This window comes from Hippichthys cyanospilos, chromosome 17, assembly GCF_059441005.1.
Source record: "Hippichthys cyanospilos isolate Australia breed blue-spotted pipefish chromosome 17, RoL_Hcya_1.0, whole genome shotgun sequence".
NCBI classification, from domain to species: domain Eukaryota; kingdom Metazoa; phylum Chordata; class Actinopteri; order Syngnathiformes; family Syngnathidae; genus Hippichthys; species Hippichthys cyanospilos.
In genome coordinates, this window is record NC_142385.1 from 3,566,508 (window position 1) to 3,594,477 (window position 27,970).

At 39.8% G+C, this 27,970-nt stretch overlaps 1 protein-coding gene across 7 annotated transcripts in view; it reads right to left on the minus strand.

Moving 5' to 3' along the window:
- Nucleotides 1-15,637: 15,637 nt before the first annotated feature.
- hs3st3l (heparan sulfate (glucosamine) 3-O-sulfotransferase 3-like) overlaps nt 15,638-27,970 on the minus strand; it is a 70,821-nt gene continuing 58,488 nt past the window's right edge. For 2 of the 7 annotated variants that reach the window (XR_015868327.1, XR_015868326.1), the window contains 4 exons: nt 19,068-19,106; nt 17,784-17,859; nt 17,020-17,092; nt 15,638-16,369 (listed from right to left, as the gene is read on the minus strand). The gene's annotated coding sequence lies outside the window, so the exon portion shown is untranslated. Of the gene's footprint in view, nt 16,370-16,585; nt 16,894-17,019; nt 17,093-17,783; nt 17,860-19,067; nt 19,107-26,702; nt 27,969-27,970 lie in introns of those variants that run through there. The other 5 variants (XR_015868321.1, XR_015868322.1, XR_015868323.1 and 2 more) reach the window with 5 other exon arrangements.

The following is a 27,970-nucleotide window of genomic DNA, read 5'->3' on the forward strand; positions in this document are numbered from 1 at the left end:
CACACATTTGTTCTTCAATTCAGAGTAGGGGTATCTAATTAACAGATTAATTGTGATCAATTAATTACAGTCATAGTTAAAGTGTTATGTGTGTTAACCGTGTGTCTGTGGCAATGCGAAGAAACACAAGTACACATTTTTATTCTTCGCACGCTAACAAGTACTTGACAACATTGTCATCAAACATCAAGTCACTGTGTCATTAAGGTTCTTTGAAAGCCACCTCCCACCAAATTGAGTGCTCGATGAGAGGCATGGTCCTAATCCCTGCCCAGTATTGTAATTTTGAATCTTTTAATTTATTCTTTCTGTATGCTGATTAGATAAATGTTTCATGCTATGCTTCTTGTAATTGAGTCGCTGGGGGGTAAGAAAACAAAAGTCTATCACACCCTAAAGTAGACTCTAGTTGGCTGTCACTGTGTTTGGTACGTTCTGATAGGGTGCTATTATGAGTGGAGTAGAAGGAAGGCATAATATCAATAACAATAATGCATCACTTTTATACAAAACTTTGCCGTTAACTGAAAATGAACATCACAGTGCCTTTTGAATCATACCCTGCACACAACAGTTGTGAAAGAAGCTGTCCCTAACTGTCACCCTGAACGTGGTAGTTGACTAAATGGATGAAACAAGGTCCAAATGCAGATGCACAAAATAGAGAACAACAATCGTTTTGTGTGTGTGTGTGTGTGTGTGTGTGTGTGTGTGTGTGTGTGTGTGTGTGTGTGTGTGTGTGTGTGTGTGTGTGTGTGTGTGTGTGCATTGTGTGTGTGCATTGTGTGTGCATTTCTACATTCCATCAGTTTGTTATCTGGGTGCTCGAGTGCACAGATGGGTGCTCGCAATGACAGGCTCTGTCCGATCTGTCTACTGACAATACACTCAGTTGAAGCCCTCTTAATTTGATTATCAGCTCCAATTAATTTTTGACAAAATCATTTATCACAATCTGACATTTGACTTCCAATAACATCATCATTGTAATTACAGTAGGAAGTTTTTCCAATCTCATAAGCAAATCTACAACATTCCAGTTTGTCTCTCCCTAAATTGGTGCATCTGTCCCAGATGATATTTTACCACTGTAGATTTCTGTTCCAAACTTGCTATCACTGGTATAACCTCTGTTGGATACGCCTTTGGCATACCTATTCTGTATCAGCCTAGTTTTATAGGATGTTTTCCTCCTCCCAGCCTTCCCTCCGAGAACTCCCATCTTAAGCATAATTGGTGAGTTTACCCCGCCACCTGAGACCCACAATAGCATTCTGAAAAACAAGAGTGGGAGATGAGATTCTTCACATAAACATCTTGTTTGAAAGTAGGTCACAGAACGACAGCTATGTATGTAACGGCGGTTCTATGTGCCTCGGATGACCACCAGAGGTCTGGAGGGGCAAAATAGAATCTTATGCCTATTATGCCTAGAATGTTATTGTTGTACGTTGTACATATTTTTTAATCAAAGGAAGTACAGTGGACCCCTGGGTTACAGCGTCCTTGGCTTACGTTATTTTCATGTTGCCATGTAGAATACTGAGTTTTTTTGTCCCCTCTTTAACGGTCTTTTCCCCGCTGTTGAATCTTTCACATTTATTCTTAGTTTTGATTGCGGGCCCAATTGAATAATAGTGTATTGTTTACATACCTTTGTGAAAGATTCCTGTGTGTTCGGGTATGAGCCGGGATAAACACACATGCATACGTTCATCGCGTCAACAACAATCTGGAGGATTTTACCCCCTCTCCTATCTTTTATGGCACCCGTCTCTTTTGTTATTGCTGCCAGTAAGTCCCTGACCGTCTAGTATTATAATTTGTGCCCTATTGATACATTGTGTCTTTGTTTTACTGACTGTATCACAAGGACAAATGATTAGGTGTTGACCTCCCGGGCTGGCTCTACAGAAAGTTGCTGCTCTGAATTTTACTTGCCAATCAACCTATGTGAAACTACATTCCTTCACCGCTTTGCAACAAAAACAACTGCCATTACCCTGGGGGGTTGGCTGTATTTGTGTTGTTTTGTGTCCATCTGCAGGAGTTTTTAGGGAATTGCACTTATTTTCTGTTGCCGTCACTGTCTCTCTGTGTCACTACAATGCTGTTCTGCTATTAGTCGGCGTCTCCTCACGAAGATGCTGGTCTGCTATTGGTCAGCTACACTCGTTTCAAAATGGTGGATTGATCAAGCTTTGTTCTAACATGAGCGGTTGCAAAACCTTATTTGTAGTGCATTTTACAGCTTAATTCAAACTTGAATGGGTTAACCATGGGTCCCAAGAAACGAAGTTGGAGATCAAAAAATCAAAAAATACAGAGCTATCCTTGCCTAGGCTACCCTTACTAGGGAATATGGGCATAACAAGCGCCACTCAAAGGTGAATAAATCCTTTCTATATTTTTAATGTATGATGTTTTCTGAATGTATACATGTATATTATATATACATAGCACTTACTGTACTAGTTTGGTACCAATTTTTAACATGTATGTACAATTTTGATGTTTTTTTACATGGGGTTCTCAATGCATTACTATTTAACATCGTAGTTATAGTTTCTGTCAGAGGGCCGCTATGACTGTTAAGTCAAATAAATTTTAAAGGTGTTCATAACACATCCAGTTTTTAACTCAGAGGCTCCTCGATAGCCATATCCTGCCTATTTTCAATGTCTCCCTCGCCATTAACACCTGGTTCAAATAATCAGCTAATCAGTTAGCCCTGTGGAAGCCTGATAACAATCCTGATCATTTAATCAGGTGTGTTGAAAGTGAGAAACATCAAAAACAGCCAGGATATGGTTTTCGAGGAACCGAAGTTCCCTACCCTTAATTTAATAGCTCAATCATTTAACCTGTGAAGGTCACGGGCAACTGGACCCTATTCAGACTACACAATGAATCGGTCGCCACTCGGGTATGAACTATTATCATGTACACGCTGTAATGAAACCGAACCATCTTCTTCAGAGAGGTCTGATGTACGGGACACCATCTTATATTTCTGGAAATGAAGTCTAGTGAAATTATGCGGGGCTCTATTTTTGTTTTCAGCAAAAAGCAGTTTGTTCAATTATACTGTGAGTATACATATTTGCACGTAAACAGATTATATTTTAAGATTACTTTTTTAATTACTTTATTTTATAAACTTATAAACGAGCATCCTTAAGTCTGCATGGCTTTTTAAGTATGTTAATAATCAGAAATATTAAAGCTTAAAGTATACTTGCTTGTTCTCTGACATACGCAGGAAAATCCAAGACTAATCCTGTAAAATTTATAATCAAAAGGAATTATAACATTTCTATAATATCAGTGTATACAGTAAATGAGTATCCCTGTAACATTTAATCCTTAAAGTATAAACCTGTCCACTAAACTGTTGACTAGAAATATACATTTACATTCATAGTATACAAATGAGTGTAGTAAAACAAATTGGTTCGAAAAAAAAATAAAAAAAGATAAATGTAGTGGGTCGAGCAAAGTCCAGTTTCATTAACCAAGAGATTGCTCAAATTCTGACCAAAATTCCATAGGTGCAGGGTGTAAAGGTGGTCATGGAGACCATAGACCTGTGGTGAGGACTTGGAGACTGCCTTCCACCCCAATTGTGTCCATGTGTAACCTCCACGGCCACCATAGCTGTATTGCACCCATATTAATAATGTTGTCAAAGGAGTGATTTGAACAATGATTCAGAGATTTTGATGCACTACAACACTACTATTACAAGACACAGGCATCATTAATGAGTAAATTTCAACTTCTGAGCGGGAGTGGGTTACAACCGCTGCCCTCATTGGTCGATTGCCGCGCCGGGACCCAATCACGAGTTTTATAAGATTGCCTGTGTCTTGTTGGAATGCCCTTTGAGCTGATTGACGGATACACTGTCCAGTAAGGTTGAGAACGGTACTATTTTTTTTTTCCATTGTGAGGGAAGTTCTCTGATTCAATAAAACATGAGTGGCTAATTTAGAGCAATTTAATCTCATAGCTTTCTTTCCCTATGAGATCCTCTTACATTTTGTAAAAATTGAAATGTCAAGTGTAAAGTCTGCTTTTTAATCATGTTTGGTCAGCTACTTGCTTGATTCTAGTGAATCTAGTGAGTCCGAGCGCCGACTCTTATGGCAACTGTGGCAAACTGTGATCCCGACTACATACAGGCAAGACATGGAAACGAGACGGAATAAGAGTACTGTTACTGTATAAGGTTTAATAATTTAAGATTAAGTAAATATATGCACTGCAGTAGCTTGATGTCAGAGAAGTGCCTGTGACGTGCATTTACAGCTAACTCATCTGGCATGCAGGGAACCTTCACTCCGTGTCTCTCTGCAATATAGTTGGGGTTTTTTTTCATGAAAAAAAATCTGCAATGCATTTAGGGCGCAATAGGATGAGGCGCAAAATAGCGAGGGATCACTGTGCGAGTAAAAGTTTTCTGAAACGAGTCTAAATTCAATATGTCTTACAGTATATAGAAAATAAGAACTCAAAGCTGTACCAACAGCCAAAAATCTGTTTAAAGCTTCACAGTAAATTAAACAAATAGAATCATTGAATCATAACATATGAATCGTGATGACTTATTTAACTACGTTAAGCATTTTTTTAGACTAGCAACATGTTTTCCACATAGTCTGTTTGCCTCTGTAAATGTCATGAGAAACTAATTATATTAGCTATATTGCATTGTTCTCATAAGCTTGTACATTATGGGGACAGAATATTGATTTGCCTCCAAGGTGTGATTTGTAGACCCAATAAACTCACCAAATGGATTTCTGATTCCTCCATTAACCATCTCTTTTGAACTGAATCATAAGGTTTTTTAAAGTTAAGCTCTGATCGTACTTGCTGGGTAAAAAGGAATAATAACTCCTACAAACTAGATCCAAGGATGCCTGTCAAGTATTTCCATTTGCTTGTGACGCACCCTCTAAGAGAGAGATTCACGCCGGCCGTTGTTGGTTGTAAATCACATTTAAGGTGGAATTAGTTTCCACTCAGGTGAGTTTATCAGCAAGCCAAGGTTTGCCATTTAGCCATGACAGTGAGAAAGTGACTTGAGGCTTCCAATGGATTCCGCACATTATTTCACTCCTGCTGAGATTGATGTGCTATGTGAGTAACTCACACAAAGATGCAAACAAGGCTTAACTGCAACTGTAACCTTGCCACCCAACTGATCATTTCATCAAATAAGACACATTAGAGCTATGGGTCATTATTCACTACCATCTAGCAAAATAATTATCGGTGTGTGGATGACAAGATTTAACGAGGGTCTCGAGGGAAGCATGTTCCAGTTCAGGAGGGAGGATGTCACTAACTGAGCAATGAGCTGGAAAGAAGATGTAAGTATTTCCATATTTTTTTGTATATTACTCCATGAAATGTGATTTGGATCTTTTTCACTGTAGCAATAATGAGAAGTAATTTAGCAGAGGTGGCCAGTAAGTCACCTCTGACAAACAGTTTGCACAATTTCATCTGTCTGTATTCGTTACTCAGTGGCAAAGGTGGGCATTCTATCCGGGTCCATCATAGACAGATTCCCGTTTTGCCACCAAACCTGCAAAAATATTCTAAAATGCTCACCCCGTGGTGACAATGTAATGACAGAAGCGTGGGTACAATAAAAAAAAATGGACGGATGAACTTACAGGTTTGGTTCAATTTGAGAAAAACAGTAAACTGACAGTTACGGAATGGGGCCCAGGGCACCAACAAATGATAAATGGCAGAGCAGTTAAAAATTGCGAAATGTTGACATTTGAATTCATCAGCGTTCTTGTTTGTTTGTTTTAGCATTTTTATTGTTGTTTAAACAGACTGTCTCTTGTTCAGTGAAAGCATTATCTCATGTTAAAATGCAGAGATGGACAACTTACATTTTTTGCTGGTCCGACATTCATCAGAGACTCGCCTTATTTCCGTAATCGTCATTTTTTCAAGCCAGATGAAACTGTAGTTGTCTGTCCGTCTGTGTATTTTTGCCCAACCTTCCGCCGCCACTAAAGTGCGGCATTTGTTTTTTTTTTTTTCTGCTGCGTAATTCGTCATGTGTTGGTATACTTCTGTCTGCACTGATACAATTTTTTTTTTCCTGTTTTAGTACTTACACTCAGTTAACACAATGTCTTTTGATCGAGTTACACTTCAATTGAAACACAACACAGAAATATAAATGCAACACAAAAACAAAGCCAGGTAAGCTCATTAACCCTAGGCTGTAATACACCATCATATTCGTAAACCCACACCTAAAGAGAATGTAGGTTGGAACAGAGTGAAATTAACAATCATGTCCACTGGATGGGATCAACATGCTTTACATGATGGGATCAACATGATTTACATGATACTCACACCAGAGAAAGAAGGAAAATTTGTTCTGCAGCCATTTGTTACTTGTAAGAGTGACCGCCTTGCAGTGGAAACACATGCCAAAATGCTCTTATCAGCAAGACACCAGTAACCCGGACTAAGAAATGGAGCAACTACAAATAAATCACTGATAAAATCAGCTATGTGTTATAGTTATGAATGACAAGTTGGGAATTAAAGCAACTTTGCTCAACTGAACATATTTCTCCGCTGCTTGGTGGTGCTGTAAAGTGACTACTGTGACATTGACTGCGGGGTGATTGCAGTTTGTACTTTAAAGATGCAGCAATATAGCAGATAAACATCCAAGTTGGCAGAATTATATTTCAGTAAGCAGAAAGGGGTGTGGTGAGCTGCCGTACATCTAATGTAATGTCTATTTGGACGATTAAAACAATGGATGAAAATTGCAATTCCAACAATTTTAAATTTCTTTGAGCATTCCCGTCATACGCTGGTCCATCGGCAAAGTGGCCGTCCGTCAGCTGATGGACTGACAGACAATCCATGCTGAAAAAGTGCTCAACTCTATTAAAATAACCCAGTGTTGAGATCTCCAATTTACATTGTCAGTGTGATTTGCTGGTTTGTCGTCAATTGAGTTTCCTTCAGGGTATTTCTTTTTTCTCAGATAACATCTGTACATCACATTGTATTGGCAGAGTATAATTTATTGCTATTCCACTGCGAGAAGAAGCACATAATGAATATTTATACTTTTAATGCAATGTCAATGTAAGTATTATCCTCTTTTTAGTACCACATAGATGACCTTTAAAAAAAGAGTATTTGTATTTGTATCTGCTGTGAGTCAGGTGAAACAATTTTGCCTCTCTAATGAGAAATTGTCAAATTGAATTTTTATCCGTTTTAAAATCTTGTTATTCTATTCACTATGTTTATGTATACATGCATACAGTGCATTTTGACGACACATTTCTACATATTCTTTCTTTTTTAAGTACTAGGGAATCAATAGCTGTCTCACAATTTGATTTGATTCCAATTTTGGGGTCCCCGATTTGATTCAGAATCGATTTTCGATTAAGAATGATTTAGTATATAGAATTGCAAAGACTCATCTTACTAAAACTTTTTCAAGTGAGCAGCTATAATGAGAGGATGGGTAAAGCCAACGGAACGAAACGTTGAATTTAAACTCGCACCAATGTATCTTTTGTTCATCACACAAGTTTGCAAAAAGCGACAAGATGGCTGGAGAACTTTCCGCTGACTGAACCTCAATTTATTTTGTTTTTGTGATAATTTGTTTCACCTGAGTCTATTTATCCGGATGGGGCTCACGGTATAAGTTGTAATTGCCTACATTTGATTTCAGGTTTATACATGCGGGCTGGGCGGGGCTCTATTGAAGCATGTCAATGTCCAGCTGCAAGCGATCCACTGATTCGATCAATGTCGGGACCGGGGTGGATTGGCGGTTTGCGACCTGCTACCAAGTGTCAAATAATTACTGCTACCAACGTCAAATAACTACTGCTACCAATGTCAAATAATTACTGCTATTACTATCACATGAGTGATCGGAAACACATCAAGGTAATAAAAGTTCGAGTTGCACCCGCCGCCCCCATTCCATTTACCCTTCCAGAGGGAGTTAGTTAGGCTGAATGCATCAGCTCAACTAAAACTGGACAGTCGCAAACCGCGATTGGAACCGCGTGTGGAGCGCATGGTTGCAGAGCGGAGATTGAAAGTGCGCGTGAGCGGAGCAGGACGACAACAACTGCACAGCGACGGAGAAGCCGAAGCCTGGAGCTAACGGGGCCGTTGGCGTGCTGAACGGTCTTCACAACCGTCAGTCAGGCTGTTAAACATACGACGCTAAAGCTGAGCTATCTGTTGCAACGTCGAGTAAGTTAAGGCTGGCATTGCCAACAGAGTGACTTTAGTGACAGTACTTTTTAAGTGGGGATCAAATGGATGACAAACCGGACATGGAGAGTTTAAAGCAAAGGCGTTCAAACACAACGCAACTTTACTACACGGATAAACCGTCTTCACGTGAGTGCTGGACGCCTGCGTGAAGTTGAGTTGTCAGAAGAATTAACAAAAGTTAAAAGTGATATTATAAATTACTGGATGCAAGTAATGATTACATCGATGCATGAATCATTTAGACCAATCAGACAATGAGTCACAGGATGCCCTGGCTAGAAGAGAAGCAAGTGAGGAAAAGTTTCTTGAAGTTGAGACAATGGCTATGGAAATGTTGTGGTTTAAATATGTTGAGCTCGGATGTTGATTCTGTTGTGCGCCAATTCAAGTCAACATATGAGCAGGCTAAAGCAACTATGCAAGATACAACTGTGTCATCATTGCGGCAAACAGTTGAAAGTGGTAAACTGGATCGAAAGCTCCAGGAACTCAAGAGGGCTTGTTTATGATTGGAGAGACTTTCGTTCGTATGGAAAAGAAAAATGGCTACATTTTCTGTCCTTAAAAGAGGATAAGTAATTAAAGGATACATGGACTTGTCAACGGCAAGATGAGTGAGTGAAAAGGAGTAAAACTAAGTATAATGAAAGTGACAAGGCTACATTCGCTGCTGATGCATATCCTACTTATAATGAGCCTTTTGTTGCCATCCCACCTGTTGACAAGCAAAAAGACATGTACGTTACAAGTTCTTTATCTACTGCCAGCAAAGCAGGGATCATAGCCAGCCATGCTCAAGCTGGTGCAGTGACTAGTCAAACCGTGAGTGAAGGTGAGTCCACTAACATACAACCTTCATTACAGTCACAACAGCTTGGTGATGGCTTTAAGACTAATTATTCTCCACTCCCAACATTTACCAATATGCCAAACCAGTCAGGCATTCATAGCACCGCACCTGTTCGCCTCAATATGGGTCAAGGTAGCGGTATGCCAGGTAGCGTAGCGGATGAGCACGCGAGAGTAGGTAACGACACACCGTGGGCTCGACCAAAAATAAGATTGACACTGTAGGAATCGTTTTGAGTAGTTATTATACATTTGCCATGATAGTATATATTTGCAGCATAAATGAGTGTTTTCAGCTTGGGTGTGGCTACAAGAGGACAACTCGACTGCAGAGTGCAAACAGCTGATAAGGAGACATCGACGACAGAGCCCCTGGGAGGTGACGTCAGGACCCCTGGGCTCACACGCACTACCAGAGAATGTGAAGATTGATAAAGGATTCTTGCTAATATTAACACATAAATAAGTATACTGTCTGCCAATTTTACATGTAATCAGATGCCTCTGTATCATATAAAATGGGGGGTGTTAGAAGTAGCGTTGGAGAATGAATGTGTAGTGAACAAATAAACGCTACACTCCTCTCTCTCTCGATCCCACTCGAGAAGAATATGAAACTCAGTGCCTTTTCTCTCTTTATTGTCTAATTATTATAAATGTCTATTTGGTGAACCTGACAGACAACCATAAACTTGCCTAAGATCTCTGGGCATAGGAGGGATTATTGGCATTGGAATGCTGAGTGGGAGAGCATTCGATTGCAAGCAGAACCTACAGGATCACCAGAATGTAAAAAACTTCATTTACTTGACAGTGTAGATGACACCGTGAAGGAAAAATTGAGGCTGTTGCGTTGCCGAGATGCTAATGGCATTTTCAGGGAATTGGAAAACCAGTATGGGGACAAGGCACAAACGGCTGAGGAAATAGTGTTGGAGCTCCAGTCCCGGCCAGCTGTCAAAGGTTACCAGCCACGAGAGACCTTGGAGCTGATCCTAGCGGTCAAAAGGGCGGCTATGGACCTTACTGATCTTGGGTGTGTGGATGCAATACAAAATCAACTGGTCATCCGATTGTTAAAGAGTAAACTTCCTGATGTCTTCAAAAGAGAATGGCTCACATACAGTATGTCAATAATCCTAGTAACGATGTCCAACTAGGGAACCGGTTCAACAGATTCTTGCTGTTTCTTAAAGATCAAAAGACATTACTCATAAGGATGGAACAGTTACTGCCTAGAAAGCAATGGTCAACTAATGCGCCTGAGGGGCCCAATCATCAAAAGCCTGGCAGCGGAAGGAAGTCATTCATGATGGCAGTGGGAGAAATTAAAAGGGTCTCCCGAGAGATGTATTGTGTGTGGTGACGAAGAACACGCGGGCAAGCTCTTTCGTTGCAAGACCTTCAAAAGGTCTAACCTGTCAGAAAAGAAAAATCTTGTGAAAAAGGCAAGAGCCTGTACAAAATGCCTGGATGTTCATAGACTGGACGAGTTCTGTACCCCTAACTTCCTCTGCCGCAAAGATGAATGTAAGCAAGGTGGCATTCCGGCAGACCATCATTACTTCCTTTGTCCAAAAATTCCGATCAAAAGGAATGTTTTCAAGAGAGACGACAAGATAGAAGAAAAGAAAGGTCTGCGTAGTTCGAGGGAGTTAGTTTGACTAAAACTGGGCAGTGGCTTTAAATAAACGGGTCGGATGAATTGCCTTCATTGTGTGTGCAAGCTTAACCTTGCAAAGGGTGACATCATAGCACAGCTATGACTTCACTGCCAGCCACATGCTGGTCCCCTTCGAGCCGGCCCGCGGTAGATACCTGGCCGCGAGCGCTACCTTCCTTGGTGACATGACCGCGGACGAGGCGAAGGGCCAAATGCTCACTGCGCGAACCCCGGGGAACCGCTTTCTCCAACACATGCCCGGCAGCGTGTCCCTTTCGACTTGGGGGTCACCGGACGGACGCCATCTTCTTTTCCAATCACAAGGACATCAGTTGACTGCTCGCGCGCATCTCTGATCAATATACAAGCATGTTCCACCAACGATTTGGCATCCAGACGTACATGGAGGCGGGCATGGAGGTGGGGCACTTCGCAGAGGCAAACGACAGCATCACCGATCTGGTGGCACTGTACCGGCAGCGGCGTTCTCCCCTGGCTGGGGATGCTGTTGAGATGATGAGTGAGTAAGTGTGAGTCCTGAGTATTGTTGAAGAGCAAGTCAAATTTGGTTCTGGGCATGCTTGCTTATTTCGGTGTTCACGTCTGAAAATGTCAACAGTTCTTTATTCAAATAAAAGCCAAAGTCAAATTCCCTTCCGAGCAATGCTTATTTCAACATTCACGTTTCTTCCTAAAAAATGTAATGTGAGTTTTTCCAATTGAAACCATGTAAAATGTGATTGAACACGGTGAGGACGATGAAGATACAGTTTAATTTTTTTCTTCTCATCATTCTATTTCAAGTCAAATTTCATTCTGGGCATGGTGGCTTATTTCAATGCTCACCTGTCTCTCTCCAAACATGTCAACGTTTCTCTGATCCAATAAAAGCCATGCGAAATGTGACTGACGTTGTTAGAATAATTATTGTTAGAATAGTCACAGATATAGTGATTATACATTTGCTACAAAATATTAATGCTCGCAATGAAGAAATGCTTTGCTGCGTGAATGAATAAACACATACTGAATGATAATAATGAATGAATAAACTGCTGATGTACTGCTAGGTATGTTGATGGTACGCTGGGAGAATGAGTGCACTGTTTGTGGGAAAAGAACTGTCTCGTCATTGTTTTCTTTCAAGCAGAAGGAAGGCCGCTCAAGCCCGCCAGTCGGAGCGTTCCCACACCTGTGACTCTTATCGATGTTTTTGCTATGCATTATCAGAATGTTTCGCTACGTATTTTTTCATACATGCATTAGTTTCTCACCCACATGCTCACACATAGAAGGACAAGTACACAAGGTCCCGGCCATAGACTTGCGTTTTTCCCTGCCCCTTGAGGGCCGGGACCTTCATGTAGTTAGGGATCTCTGTAACAAATAAAAGTAAGGGGAGTCGGAGAGATTGGCAGAGCGCAGTAGAATTGTCCTTGGCCGGTTCCTCTTCGCTCCCCTCATGCATGAGTTGGGAAGATTGCCTTGTCTCCTTTTTTGTGTACAATTTCTTACAAATGTCTGACAAATGAACCTGACAGACGTCGAGCGGAATTTTTGTTCTAGGACACACTGTTACATGCCAAGATTTGATGACCGCAAATAGTCGGATGATTTCAAGTAGCCCTCGACAGTGAGTGAGTTGCATCTCCTCATCACTAAGCATGAATCGAAAATTGTAGTTCTGAAGGCGGTCACTAGAGGACAATGTGTGGCAAAACGTTGCCCCCCCCCCACACACATTCCTATACAATCGGACAAGTAAGGACCGGGTAACTCCAGACAAGTAGTGAGGACCACCCTTTCTACTGTGTTTAGAGAATAATTAATCATACATTTGAGTACTGGATGACACACTAACACCTTTTTCCACTTCATCTTCTTTAAAAAACAAAGATTAAGAATTTATTATTTCAACCCAAATCACTGCAGGAGTGAGGACTCTGAATAGGGCATTTAAAGTCCTCACTCCAACTGTAATTTGTTTTTGTTTTTTAGCTTTGGCTTTTAAAGTTTGAGGTGGAAAAAGCAGTAAGAATGTTTCAGTATCCACTTTAATTTTCTCTATGTTTGCAGTTATGCATGGAAGCCATTTTTTAAAAAGACGTTTTTTAATAACAAATAACGAAGTAGTCAAAAGTGTTTCAGAAATGCTTTGATAGTTTTAAGACAAGCAGAGTACCTCATTTAAAAACAACTCCATCCAAAATAAAGTTTTTTATGATAAATTGTATCAAAGTGTGTCTTCTAATACGGTCTACATGCCCAGGTCATTATTTTGACATTTTAGTGCATGTTTGTTGGGATCTTGAATTTGGGCCAAAAAGGTTTGTGGCAAGAGACAATTTGGATGCTAGAATTTGGATGTTGGCTTCCCATTGGATGAGCATTGACTTCCAACATCACTTGAGGAGTGTGACCTAAGTTATGGGAGTTTCGATGCCATGCCTCAGTGAGTTGGAAGAGTAGCTTCTGCAAACATTGTGATTTTTAAGTTAGGTATTACCATAACAATCGTTTAGATTATTTAAGCATTGTTTTGAGTAGTGTATTGTAACTGCAGCTTTTAATCACAGCCACACCAGTTCCCCCTAATAAGACCAATGGTCATCCCGGCCATGCCCCGACGTGTCATTTTCAAAAATGAGTGAGGGGTGGACGAAGGGTCTGTTTCCTGATAACAGTTTAATATCAACATGGGTCTGTCTGTTGCTTAACTACTACTGCAAAACAGTGACCCAAGCTTCAACAGCTGAATTCCCATCAATTAATACATCAAAGTAATGCATTTGAATTTGACGATATCAAAATTTACCTAAAGCAGAATATTTGTAACACTTTGCACAGAGCTGTTCTGTAAAAGGGCAATGAATGCAACAACAAAAAAAATAGTATCCTTCAATAAAATTGTAAAATGCATAAGGCATACAATCTGGTGCAACTCAAATGCTGTTTATTTAGAATTTAAGGTACAAGTTCTTCTCCACGCAATATTGTGCACTGTTTCAGCTTGAACTGTAAGCTGTCTTTAAGCACACTGTGGTAAATGCAGCAACAGTGACAGCATAAAGGTTAATGTTTTTAAGCAGCATAATGCTCAAGCAATAAATAGCATGGAATTGTAATGAAAAATCCTGATTGATATTTGTATCTATGTCCGAAGCATTATGAAAAAAAATTGTATTGGAATCTAAGATAACCTGTCCATTAATTAGGTTGTATGATTAATTGAGCAGTGACTCAGTCTTGAAGGAACTGTAAGTGGGGGGGAGGGGATCAGATGCGCAACAGTTTGCAGAGAAGGGAGAAATGACGGCACCTCCCCTGCCAATAAATAAATAACAATACTCAATATTGTGCACTTTTATTTTTGGGAGTCAGCTGTCTTTAAGCCCACCAAGATAAATTAAGTTTGCAGCAACAGTGACGACACCAAAATTACCATACTGTTAAAACACAAGTACTGCGGAGAGAAAAATAAATAAATAAATTGTTTGTGTGCAATAAATATACATAGACTTTTGCTGAAACAAATTGATATTTGTATCAGTAGAATGAAATAAACTATTGGAAGCTAGAATTACCTGTCCATTAAAGCAGTTTCTGCTTAATTGATGAGTCACCCTTGACGGCACTGTATGTGGGGGGAGGGGATCCGCTGCAACAGTTTGCAGAGAAGGGAGAAAGGACGGCCACTCCCCTGCCAATTAAGCAACATCACTCAATATTGTGCACTTTGATTCTTGGGAAAGTCAGCTGTCTTTAAACCCACTAAGATAAATTCAGTTTGCAGTAACAGTGACAACACCAAAGTTAAAACAAACACAAGTACTGTGGAGAAAAAAAAATCTAAATAAATTGTTTGTGTGCAATAAATATACATAGACTTTTGCTGGAACAAATTGATATTTGCATCAATGTCCAAAGCAATATGAAATAAACTGTACTGGAATCTAAGATAACCTGTCCATTAAATCAGTGGTCCCCAACCCCCGGTCCGCGGACCGGTACCGGTCCGTGGATCAACTGGTACCGGGCCGCGTGGGCTGCACACGAAATAATGTTTTGGAGATTATTTAGTTTAATGGTGCGCGTGCACCGAACGCGAACGAGGCGAACAAGCGGAGCGTTTTGTATTGTAGTCAATGGAGTTTGCGTGACTGGGCGCGAATGCACGTCGGGCGACGCGATGGACGCGAATGGAGTGACGCAAATGGCCACGCGCGGTCACGAGAAGCGCCTTTCGAGTGAAGTTGTTTTTTATTTACTTTTTCCGCGTTTCGAGTCGCCTCAACCCATCAACTTCGGGAACATTCAACGGCTCACGCAGGGGGCAGGAATGAATCATGGCGGCCGCTTTGCGGTCGCCGGGAGCGATCCAACACAGCCAGCTGAGCTTTCAATACGAAACAGAGCCAAGCAAAAGCCCTCACCTGGCTTGTCGAAAGGCGGAAGCGAGAACTTGGGACAATTGGTATGTGCAGCGTTTGCTTCACTTAACAACTGTTGAACCGTAGTTACTGTGCTAAGCTAACGATAGCGCAGCGTTGTTTTTCCAGACAGCAGCTGAAATGAAGAACCATATTAAAAAAAGAAATATTTATTTTAGTACAAGACAAATATAGCAATTAAACATTTTTGATTAGTATTGTTGGAATTTTATTTCTAAATCAACATAAACTCAAATTAGTAATCTGACTCCAATTTGCGACCTTACCCAACTGCCACTCATCCAACAATTTGCGCGCTCATTCTGCAATAGAAAGGTATCAGGAAGCCGGCATTTTCACACACGAGTGGATTTATTCCTAACACACAGATCTAATACAAGCACCTGGGTCTCGGGTCCCTCTCAATACAGCCCTGTACGCCTCTGTTGCCACCAGCAGACGTACTCCTCATCCGAGTTGCCCAGCCATGACTTATACTACACAATATGCAAATGGCACAGCAATAAAGGTATCCTGGCATTATTCTATTGGCTATGTGTATACTGCAGTTAAATTTAGCTTGCTCTCATTGGTCTTCCTTCCCCTGCGGAGTCGCTTGCTTGCCCCTCCTGGTTGTAGTTTTCCGCCAGCTGCCTCGGTGTTATCTCGCGTCTGCATCTTCCTTGCGACCAGCACCTTTTGTTCTGTAACATTCCATTCTTGCACCCCCTTGCATCACACATCCTGCCCTGTCCTGCCCCACCAGTCACACGCCCAGCAATTTACAGTTTCACCCTACACATACACAAAATGTAGCAATGTCTAATGAACTACTTTAAGCTCAAACTCATATGTTCCTTTAGTATAGAGCCTTGATAAAGACAACGTTTGTACACACTGGTGAAATTTACTATCTAATCTATTTACCAGTTTCATTCTGACATCCGACTCCTGGATTTGGGCTTCAATATTCTGGAGGTCTTGTTGGTCTTTTAAGGGCAAAAGACCATCATTAATTTGGTAATCAGCCACATCTTGCTGACTGACTTTCAGTAGTTGCAGTATATGGTTTTGCTGGTCGAGTATCATCTCCTGTTTGGTCAGCATTTCACGCATGCTGAAAATCAAAGTATACAAAGCATTAAAAAAATCTCACACAGATCTGACTCGCCACTCGAAAGTCATCGAATGGATTTGTTCCAATCATAAAAGTAGAATAAAGCCAGCCCTATTAAGACACCCTCTTAAGAGAGAATGTTTACGGTAATTTCTTTTCACACTTGACCGTTTTATACAGTTAACAACTGACAATATTCACTTTCAACCTCCTTACTGTTTCGTCTTTTTCTGATTATCCGGGGTCATTTCGCGGGGGCAGCAGCTTCAGCAAAGAAGGGAAAACTTCCCTTTCCTCAGCCACATCGGCGATCTCCTCAGGAAGGATCTCCAGGCATTCCCAGGTCAGCTTAGAGACATAGTCTCTCCAGCGTGTCCTGGGTTGTCTCTGGGGCCTCCTCCCAGTGGGACATGCCCTCACTTAGGAGGTATTCTAAACATGAACAGATGCCCAAGCCAACTCAGTAGCAGTTTCTCGACTGAGCTTCTCAACTTACAGTATTTCTAAGGGAGAACCTAGACACCCTGCGGAGGAAACTCATTTCAGGTGCTTGTATCTGGTATCTCGTTATTTCGATCACGACCTACAGATCGTGACCATAGGTAAGGGCAAGAAGAAGAAAGTCTTGTTAAAAACGCTAAGACTCTTACCTGTTGCAGATTGTAATTGTTCTTTGAGTCCATGCTCGTGTGGCCTTTGAATGTAACCATGGGTTAGGATTATCTTGAATGATAGAATTAATTTAGTATATAGAAGGAACATTATTTGTTTGTCACAAAATATGCATTTGGATTTACATCAAACTTGAATTGATCATTGCATTTGAAAATACAATTCAAGAGAACAGGGAGATGACAAAAAAAAGTTGACAAGAAAATAGAAAAAGTGACTCTAAACTTTAAAATCATTACCTGGCTAGCAATTAATTTTAAATGAATATTGAATGATGAGAAGTTAGCCCTGAAAGGGACAGTGTGTAAGATTTAGACCATTTTTCATTAAAAAGGAATATATTAAATGATAGTAAATTTCAAAAACTTGCAAATGAATGTGTTCTTAAAGACCAACAGTATGTTTTAAATCTAAACATAGGTCTAGTTATCATTAAATGATATTATTACATGGGGGGTGGCACTTCTCCAGAGGTGACCATATGTTTGTTAAAGCTACATAGAATGGTAAATGCAGCACCTCCTGCTGTTTGTGATGAAAAACGGTCAAAATCTAACACATTGCCTTTTCCTCTGTGGTGTTTAAAGGACAATCTCAATTCAACATATTGTAAACATATTTCTTCGTTTCCTCCCCTTTTACCTCATTTCATGGGTTAACTTCAAAGAAACTGTAAAATTTGAATTTAAGACATCTATCTCACATGTTATGAATGAATGAGAAAAGTTGGATGTAACCATACCTTTAATGTGCCACTCACAGATAATTTTGTTAAGGCACTGGATGACTTTCTTTAGCATGTGTTCCCTGGAAAGGTTCTGTGAACAGAATTTGCACATAGTAAGTTAATAGCCTATATTTTGAACAAAATCTAGCTACACATTTTACCCGTGAGCTTAATGAATGTGAACTTTTTTGTGGCTATTTATTGTAATTTTTAGGGCCAGTGTGAAAACTATCAAACAAGCACTGGTGCAATCTTAAAAGGACTGACAGGGAGAGTGGTGTGGTTCCAAACAGGACAGCTACACCACTTTGTAGGAGCAGATAAAATTTTAAAATGAATTCACATCCTTAACTATTAAATATTTTACTGAGTAAATATAGATCATTAAGAATGTGATATGTGTAAAACCTTATGCTCATATTGGTGACCCCACTGTAAACTGTTTGTCCTGGTCTTCATTCCAAGGATGATGCTTGGCAAATGTTCTCATGTCTTATTTCACTTTGGATTTGGCTGGCAGAGTTTGGATGAGAAGAGATGGGAGGATGGATTGTTGTATATACTGGTGGATAAACTGGTGAAGCACAGGGTAAACCACTGTCACCCTGCTGAAGTCTTGCGTCATCCTCACTGTCTGACAAATTTGGAGCTTGCGGAAATTGTTTGCTTGGCCTAAAAACACATTGAGCACTTAACTGTTTTCTGAAAAATACATTTTAATAGAAGTGACGGACTGACTTTCAAACGAAGTATTGCAGAACAGGCAAAGAGTTTGTACATACCTCATTCAAAGTTTTTTTTTTTTTTCATGACTATTTACATGACTATTTAGATTGTAGATTCTCACTGAAGGCATCAAAAACTATGAATGAACACATGTGGAGTGTACTAAACAAAAAACGTAAAACAATTGAAAACTTGTTTACAGTATTCAAGTTTCTTGAAGAAAAAAAAACATTTTGCTCTGATTAATGCTTTGCAATTTCATGGTTGTCTCAATGAGCAAGAAGTAGTCACACAAAATGGTTTTCACTTCACACATGTGCCTTAATTAGTGCTTCTTGGAGTTGGGATCATTTGTTGTGTAGTTGACGAGTCAGGTTAATACACAGCCGAGAGCCCTATGTTCAATTGTTAAAAAAAAATAACATGATAAACAACTGTTATAACTCATATTGAGGCAATCAGCACTCAGCTAAATAAAAAATAAAAATGAGTGGCCGTTGTCACTTTAGCAAAAAAAAAACTGAGTGAAAATGTGTGTTCTAATAATTGGCCTGTTCTGCATGTAAAGCATACCTTTATTGCGATGTGGTGCTAGGTGAAAGACAAATCAGCCTGTGGAGAAAAAAGACACACACATTTCTTAAATGAATTAAATGTATGGTAAACATTTTTTAGACATAAGCTGTTGAAAAGCCATCTGCTAACGCAAAGCCATATTTGGAACATGGAAATTTCCTTAAAATTATTTTTGTTATTATGCTAGTATATCCTTAGAATATAGACATACATCAAAATAACTTGCAAATGACCTCAATATTATAGACCTGTGAATTTGTTGTTGTCACAGGAGGCCCACACCTTACTTTGCTCACCATGGGCCACAGTCAATACATCGTCTGTGGCCCAAACGTTACTCACATTATTTCATGGATGTTAAAAATGAGTCTACCCGCCAAATTTGATACACAAGCTAGCACAAAGATTTGGAATACGATTCATTATACTTTACTGGATAGTTACACATGTATGAAGTAAGACGGTTTGGCTCAATAAAGTTGGCGTACCTCGATAATTATAATGTGCTTCATTTATTCGCGCTCTCAAGTTGAAAACTTCAACACGCAGAGGAGTCTGTAACTAAGCTAGCGAGTTTAGACGCAGAGGAACAAATGTTTGTTTTAACTCAGAAAGATTTGTTTACCTTATATCTACACAGAATTTAGAACAAAGGTAAGCACAAATTAAATGAAACACGAGTATGATAAAATAGACTCACCGAACACCAGCAACACGTACTCTTTAGCATACAGTCAAGTGAATTGATTGACTTTTTTTTTCGCCACAGTTGCTTGACAGGAGCGCTTGGTGTAATGATTTACGTGTCCCGCACGTGAGTTCAATATGCCACTAATTTCTTCACATTGATTTACGACGTAATGGATTAAATTGAACTATTAGAGATGTTAAAACTATAGCAATAAAACAATAGTAAATCAATTTCATGCACTTAACACCTGCCTCCAAAATGATCAAGCGAGAAAAAAAAACAATATATAATAAGTATTTTCTCGTCACTCACCATAGAAAACAGGGATTTTCCTCCGGCCCAATAGAGTGGTTCCGTGGGTTTTCTCCATGGCTGGTTACTGCAGATGTTTATGAAAATTTGGCGTACTGCACGTCCAACGCAAGGCTTACACATAGACGTGTGTCGTACATGTTTAAACCTTTTCCCCGTAGAAATAAATCAATGTCTTCTCATGCTCCCTTTGGATGCTTTTTTTTTTTTTTTTTTTAATTGAGGCTGCAAGAGTGGTTCATGTGCCCTGGCCCGACCGACAACGGCATTGAGCTTGTGCATTGTCTCATTGAAAATATCCAGTGGTCCAAAAGTAACATTGCGGTTGCGGGCCATGAACGGTATAAAGATCCATGGCCCAGTGGTAGTTTAACTGAAAGAAGAAGAACATTAGGGATCCTCATCCGAGTCTGGACCGTACACTGTTAATCTGCCCAGAGGTCAGCCGACACTCGCGGAAGACAGCCGGAATCGGCCCAGAAGTCATTGCTATCTGGGTAAGATTTTATATTCTGCATCTGAGGAGTAGGCAGAAGGTTTGTGGTGATTTTAGAAAAATATAACACATGCAAGTGTCAACAACTACGGCAATCGCACTATGAAAGGCCTGAAACTGAGATTTTGACCCTTTTAGCCCAAAAAGCTTTGCAACACCTTCAGCTAAGTGGTTGAGATTTTAGATTTTAGATTTTGCATCTGAGGAGGAGACAGGAAGTTTGTGGTGATTTTTAGACAAATATAACACATGCAAGTGTCAACAACTACGGCAATCGCACTATGAAAGGCCTGAAACTGAGGTTTTGACCCTTTTACTGTAGCCCAAAAATCTTTGGAACATTTTCAGCTAGGAGGTTGAGATTTTATATTCCGCATTTGAGGAGTAGACAGAAAGTTTGTGGTCATTTTTAGACAAATACAGTGGGCCCCGTGTTACGAACTTAATCCGTTCAGCGGCTTTGCTCGTAACTCCAATTGCTCGTATGAGGGGCAATCCAAACCTATGTTAATTAGTGAATGCGTGCAACGCGTGCAACAACCTTAGGTAAAAACATCACGACTTTATACACCTTAAAAATTAGTAACATAATCTACTGTACAATTAAATCAAATAACATAAATATACAAAGGAAAAATGACATTTCCCTTGGGGGCAACGTGACTTGAGCTGGTGGTGGGTGGAGGCGGAGGGGAGCAGAGACGAACCCGCAGAATTTATGTATTTATTTTCTTGAATGAGGACTTTTCTCAAACGAGAACATATCACCGGCGATTTCCTTCTCTTTAATCCATAATAGAAGAAGCCTCTCCATTTTGTTGTTGACCGAGGTCTTTCCCATGGCAAGGAAACATTGCCGAGCGGTTACAGCCATACTCACTTGCAAGGTTAACTATGCGTGCGCCTCCTTCGTGTTTTTTTATTATCTCCTGCTTCGTTTCTATTCCCATCATCCTCTTACTTCTTCCTTTACCGCCACTTGCAATTTTAGAAGCCATATCTAACAGATAAAGTTTGCAAAGTCTTCACAACACACCGACCAGCTGTGCCATCATGCTAGATGAAGGCGATCGGCCAATAGCATATCTGCATCTCCGTGACTGAGACCGTGACTGTGAACTTAATCGACCAATAGCATATCGGCATCTCCGTGACTGAGACCGTGACTGTGATCTTTGCGCAAATTGTTGGATGAGTGGCAGTTGGGTCAGGTCACAAATTGGAGTCAGATTACTAACTTGAGTTTATGTTGATTTAGAAATAAATTCCAACAAGACACATATATACTGCCTCTAGAGGCCTTTAGAATGGAAACAAAAGTGAGGACCGGCCTAAATGTCCTCACTTTTTAAAAAATGTCCTCACTCTGCTGGTCCCCAGACCGCAATGGTCCTCACAAGTACAACCATACAAACACACACAAGAAGCGAACCAATTTGTTTTATTTTTAATATCAATTTAATGATGTTCTATATGGATTTAAATTCTAGTAAATGAGAATCACTTCTAACGTGAATTAATTTTTTTGGCACAGCCCTACTAAGTACCATGATGTAACTAAACTTAACAGTTCTTCTTTCGTAGTTCTTCTTTTATATATATATATATATATATATATATATATATATATATATAAATATATATATATATATATATATATATATATATATATATATATATATAAATATATATATATATATATATATATATATATATATATATATAAATATATATATATAAATATATATATATGTATATATATATATATATATATATATATATATATATATATATATATATATATATATATAAATATATATAAATATATATATATATAAAATTGATTAAAAAAAACTAAACCAAAGCTTATACCTTTTGCCTGGTTGCAGCAGACAAATCCTTCTGATATGACTGACAACTATGCTCTTTAGCCAACTGACATTGTTTATTCAACAGTACACACACATACAAGTTGCACTCCATGAGAGGCAAGTGCAGGGAGAGTAGAAAATGACAAGGCGCGGATACTAAGAACACTCTGCTTCCAACCATCTGCAGCCATGTCATTTGTAGGGCAGCAAATCAGTGTCATCCATTCATCTTTTATGGTTATCTAACGACTTGGTGTTTGATGTCCACATGTTTACACCTCTGCCTGCACCTTTTCTTTTTTCACAAGTGCAATGGCACCTTGATTAACCTTCTAAAGACAGATTTCATGTACACAGAGTCATACCAATCAGTAGTTGCCCCAAATAAATACACACCTGTATTGTTAAAGCCAGAGCGATGTACATACTCAGCCTCGCATGTAAAAAGTGCTGCTGTTGTTTGTTTCTTGCTCTTCCTATGGACCAATGTATTGCCTTTAGCCATACTCACACCATATCCCTTGGTATTGCGTCAATCAGTGGCGTCTGACAGCCAATCTTCATCACTATACAGGTAGGCCTAAAAGCCCAGACCCTCACTGATCTTTCTAAAACAGAGGTGTTTGTTTGACCCAGTACTCATCTGCGGTCAGCACAGTGGTAGAGTGGTTAGCATGTCCACTTTACAGTACAGAGTCCGGAGTTCAATTTCAGCTCACTCTGGCCTCCCTGTGTGGCGTTTCCATGTTCTCCCCGAGCATACATGGGCTCTCTCCATGCCCTCCGGCTTTCTCCTACACTCCAAAACACATGCACAGTAGGTGTTTTGGGGACTTGAAATTGTCCTTAAGTGTGATTGGGTTAGTGACTGGTTGTTCGTCCCTGTGCAGTTCAGGGTGTCCCCTGCCTACTGCCCGTAGACAGCTGGGATATGCAAGCCAGCCCCCCTAGTGCTGATAAAAGGTCATAGAAACTGGATGGATGGCTGGATGGATGGATGGATGGATGGACGGCTGAATGGCTGACTGGATGGATGGCTGGATGGGCAGTACTCATCTGTGATTTCAGCAAAATGTTGCAATTATCATCTTACCACAAAGAATAGGGCGTTTACAGGTGGCCTAGTATATGAGGCTGCTGACAGCTTCTCTGTACATTTTTACATCAGCCATTTTTGGTGTAGTCAAACTTTTCTTCACATTGTGTTTCACTTGTCTCGCATGTCAAAACCATTTAAGATTTTTCCACATATTTAGTTTGTAACACTGATACACATCCTTCGGGTTGAAGTCCACGCCAAGAAAATGTTTGTCCGCCTGTCTATCATTTTAAAACCGGTGGAAAGCAAGTTTTTTACTTGCTCTAGGCTTTTCGTGTTGGAAGCAATGATAAGATCATCCACCAACTGTATATAACAAGTAGTACTTTCCCTTTTTCTTTGGACTCCTTTGTATATAAAGAGGTCATCTGAGTTCTGAACAATATTATTCAGAATGAGGTATTTGTGTAGTGTTTCATTCTGTCATGCACGCGAGGTCTGTGGGAAAGGTGGATCCAAAAAGGGCACTGAAGCCAGAAGTACTCAAAAACTTTGTACTTAAAAACAAGTGATTTATTTACAAGAACAGGTCGAACAAATCACGCAAAAAAGGCAGGCTTGAGGGAAACCAAAAAGAAACAAGATATGAGAGCTAACAACTTGAAAATACAAAGGAACCCAAAAAACAGAAACCCCACAACAGAAACATGACACATTCCAATTACGCCCTGATTGTTTTGCCGTAAATTGACTTCCTCAGGTGGCACATTAGGTTATCTCCATATTTCTCCCTCGGGTTGTTCCATGTATATTTCTCTATCAATGAGTGCCTGCAGATAAGCTGTCTTTTACATCCATTTGACATAAGATCACATCATTTTTGGCAGCTTTCTGCATGACCACACATTCACTGGTCAAATTTGCTGTGGGGAAAAATGTTTCACCATAATCTATTCCTGCCTGTGCCTATATCCTTGAGCGACAAATCTGGTCTTTTATTGCTCATGCCCACTCTTTGCTTTTAGGATGTAAATGAATACTGCACTTGGATACACCTCTGTTAAAGACTGCACATACTTGAGACCATCTATGGACTTGTTGTTTACTGGACCAACCAGATCTGTGGTCACCAGTTCAAATGGTGCTTTCACCGTGTCGGATTTCTAGTGTTTTGCACATTTCCTGTGAATGTCTACAATCTGTTCTGCAATGTCAATATACTGTAGATTTGTAATTGCAGTGCCCCATAATCTCATGCCACATTTGGATGTCACGGCTGATGTTGCATACATCATTTTTATTACATTCCGTTTGCAAGCACACATAGATAGCAAATTCTGTGCCATCAGGTGCCACAAAACATCTTTAGCTTCTTCAAACAATACTTTCAGCAGTAGCAGACTTTACGGAGAACAATTCTTGAGGAAAGAGTGATATAGAAAGTGTTCTTCAGCATCACTTTACAGTGATGCCCTCTTCTGTCTGCTAGACATACCTGTGCTTCTCCAGTCCAAATATGCGTTTTCCCTCTGCTAGTTCCATGCTGTGTTTCTCCGGCTTGATGTCGCCCTCAGCGTCCTTGAAACACTTGATTGTAGGATGATGCACCTGCATCCGCAATTAACCCTTTTCTCTGAACCAGCTGTGCTCGGCAACAGGAATCCTCTGTGTTTTTGTAATTGCGGGTTTTGAGTGAATTTTCTTATTTTTCATAGAATGAATGGATGAATGAATGAAATAAAGGATCATTGAATTAACATTCTTTGGCTCTGAATGGAATTTGCACTAATGTGCCTGAGGTTTTGTTGTTGTTGTTTTCCCCTACATCAGTGTTTCAGAATGTAGTGAGACATTTCCACTCAGAGACAGTAAGGTGGCAGAGGTTAGAGGTAGCAGATTGGTCTTTCCATCAAAACACCAGCGAGCAAAGGTCTTATTCAGTCACCGACCTACAATTACCTTCCCTTCACAGTGGCACACAGTCATTTTCCAAAACAATGGGTCACAGCACCTCAGCAGTGATATATTGTATCATGGTAACTGTAATAGGCTCAAACATGGCTCAACAAAAAGTCACATCTGACTTTTTACATTACTGTCTTGGTACTCATTTGTTTGTCATTTATTTTACTCAGTCATCGTCAGATTTTTTTTTTTATCTTTACTTTCCAGAATTAGAATTGTCAACCAAATGTAGTTGTGTGTATTTACTGCCATACAGCAGCTAATATTTTGAAGCAATAATATTTTCTTCTGAACGCCAGCCCAAACACAGACTCATCTATGTGTTTTCACTGGTATCCCAATGACAGATGTGAAGCAAAAGCAAAAGCAAAAGCAAAATACAAATATGATGAGGTCATGTCTTTTAATTGGATCTCATGTTCAAATGGAAGGAATCATATTTTTTGGAGGAGGAGGAAAAAAAGAGACCCTTTGTTCGCTATGCCAAGCTTCTCTTTTGCATTTGAATGTCATTTCAGCCTATTTCATATTAATATTGACAATGATTGCAGGAAACTTTACAAGCACATCAATACCATGCATTTTTCTTTTTGGCCGTCTGCATACTGAACACAGTCTATTGAGTGGAGCCTTAACCTTTTTCTGGCAAATGGATGGTTAACAAAGGTCAAAGTCGTCACTACATTACTCTAATGAGACAGAATGACAGTAGCTATAATACAAATTTAATTCAAATCAAATAATTTGCTTTATTGGTTCATTAAAGTGAATTAAAACTGTGCTCATAACACACTGTAGGTACTGTATATATGTGTGTACGACCATTATCACTTGTGATATTATTCACATTACCAGCTGCCAACACATTGTCTGTTGGTTACAGCCCAGATGAATTCAGCTGAGGGGGAGAACAGACTGTCCACAGATAAAAAGAAATGCCAACGACTCGACCATACTGCATGTTTGTTGGCTTCTCTTTAGAAGTTTAACATCTCAACAGATGAAATTGGGTAAAAATGGTTCCTTGGCCTCAACCCCAAAACAGCATTTCCATTAAGCTTAATGTTTATTCCTGAGGCATCAGCTGCCTGTTTGTTCTTTTTACTGTTGCTACCTGTGAGTGCATGTGCTTTAATGTCAAATAAATTATTTTAATGGGAAATGTGTCACCTGAAAGCATATTTGTCATTTGGTGTGGCCTGATGGTGACTAGAAAGTGTTAATACAATTTTGATGACATTTTGATGGTCCAATTCTGATGTTTCTCTCTCTCTCTCTCTCTCTCTCTCTCTCTCTCTCTCTCTCTCTCTCTCTCTCTCTCTCTCTCTCTCTCTCTCTCTCTCTCTCTCTCTCAAAGATATAGGCATTGGCTGATCGCCGATTGAATTTAAAAGTCGTGGTCATTTAAAATGGGCCAAATATGTCAAAACCAGTACATTTCCTTCCTTCCTGCATCATCTGCCTTAAAGCCGCATTGTGTAAAATTAGGAATTGCCTCATAATGATGTCATGTAAATACGATGTCTCAGAGTGACCATACTTTGGAAGCATACACCAAGTGAGCAAGAGTGAGTACAAATAGAATGGCTATGGTTTCCGTGCACAATGGCGCAGAATCTACAAAACTTACCCCATAACAAGGAGGCCACAGCCACAGGAGGGAAGTGCATCGGCATCGACACATGACGTCTGACACAAGTGCTGCACAGTAAGGACTCCATGGCCAAAATCTACCACTTTCACACCTTTTCAAAACGCAAACGGAATACTTACCAGTCAAATCGAATGCAGGGCAGTAATGCTGGGTATTGTGTCTTCAAAATGTATTGCGATATACTGCAATACAGCAAAGGCGTATTGCGGTATGTATTGTGATATATTGGGCAATGTTTAAAAAAAAAAAAAAGACGCCCAAGATATTACTACAACGACAGAAATGACTAAATGTTATCTTCGTATGAAGTTTTATTTTTCTGATGTTTGCCCCCCCTCCTCTTTGGAACATGGCCTCACTCAAAAGATCATGTATTGTAACATTTACTGTCGTGTTTCTGAAGCGGTTAGAATGATTTATATTTAAAACACAATTCATAATATGGCAAAAAACAGGATATGAAAGCCACTCCGAAGCAGACATGAAAAAAAAAAAACAGAAAAACTACAAATATTAGGTGATTCAAAACTGATACGCAATATATTGGAAACAGCTTCATATTGCAATACGCGTTTTGCGTCACTTCGTATCGCAATATATTATATTATTATATTAACCCTTTCACGCAAGACGGTCACTGCAGTGGACAGCCATTAAAACGTCATTTTCAATTATAAGAATAGGTTTTTGATGGAAGTATTGCTTATAAGAGTCTAAAGTGGACGCCTGAGAATCCACCCAACACTGCTTTGTGTGGTCAACAATTGTAACTGCAGAATAATTGTGTTACCATTCAAGATGGCTTCCAGAAATGAAAACATGACCAGCACCTCTGGGATTTCTGCTCAATCCTTCTACAGTAGGAGACTCCT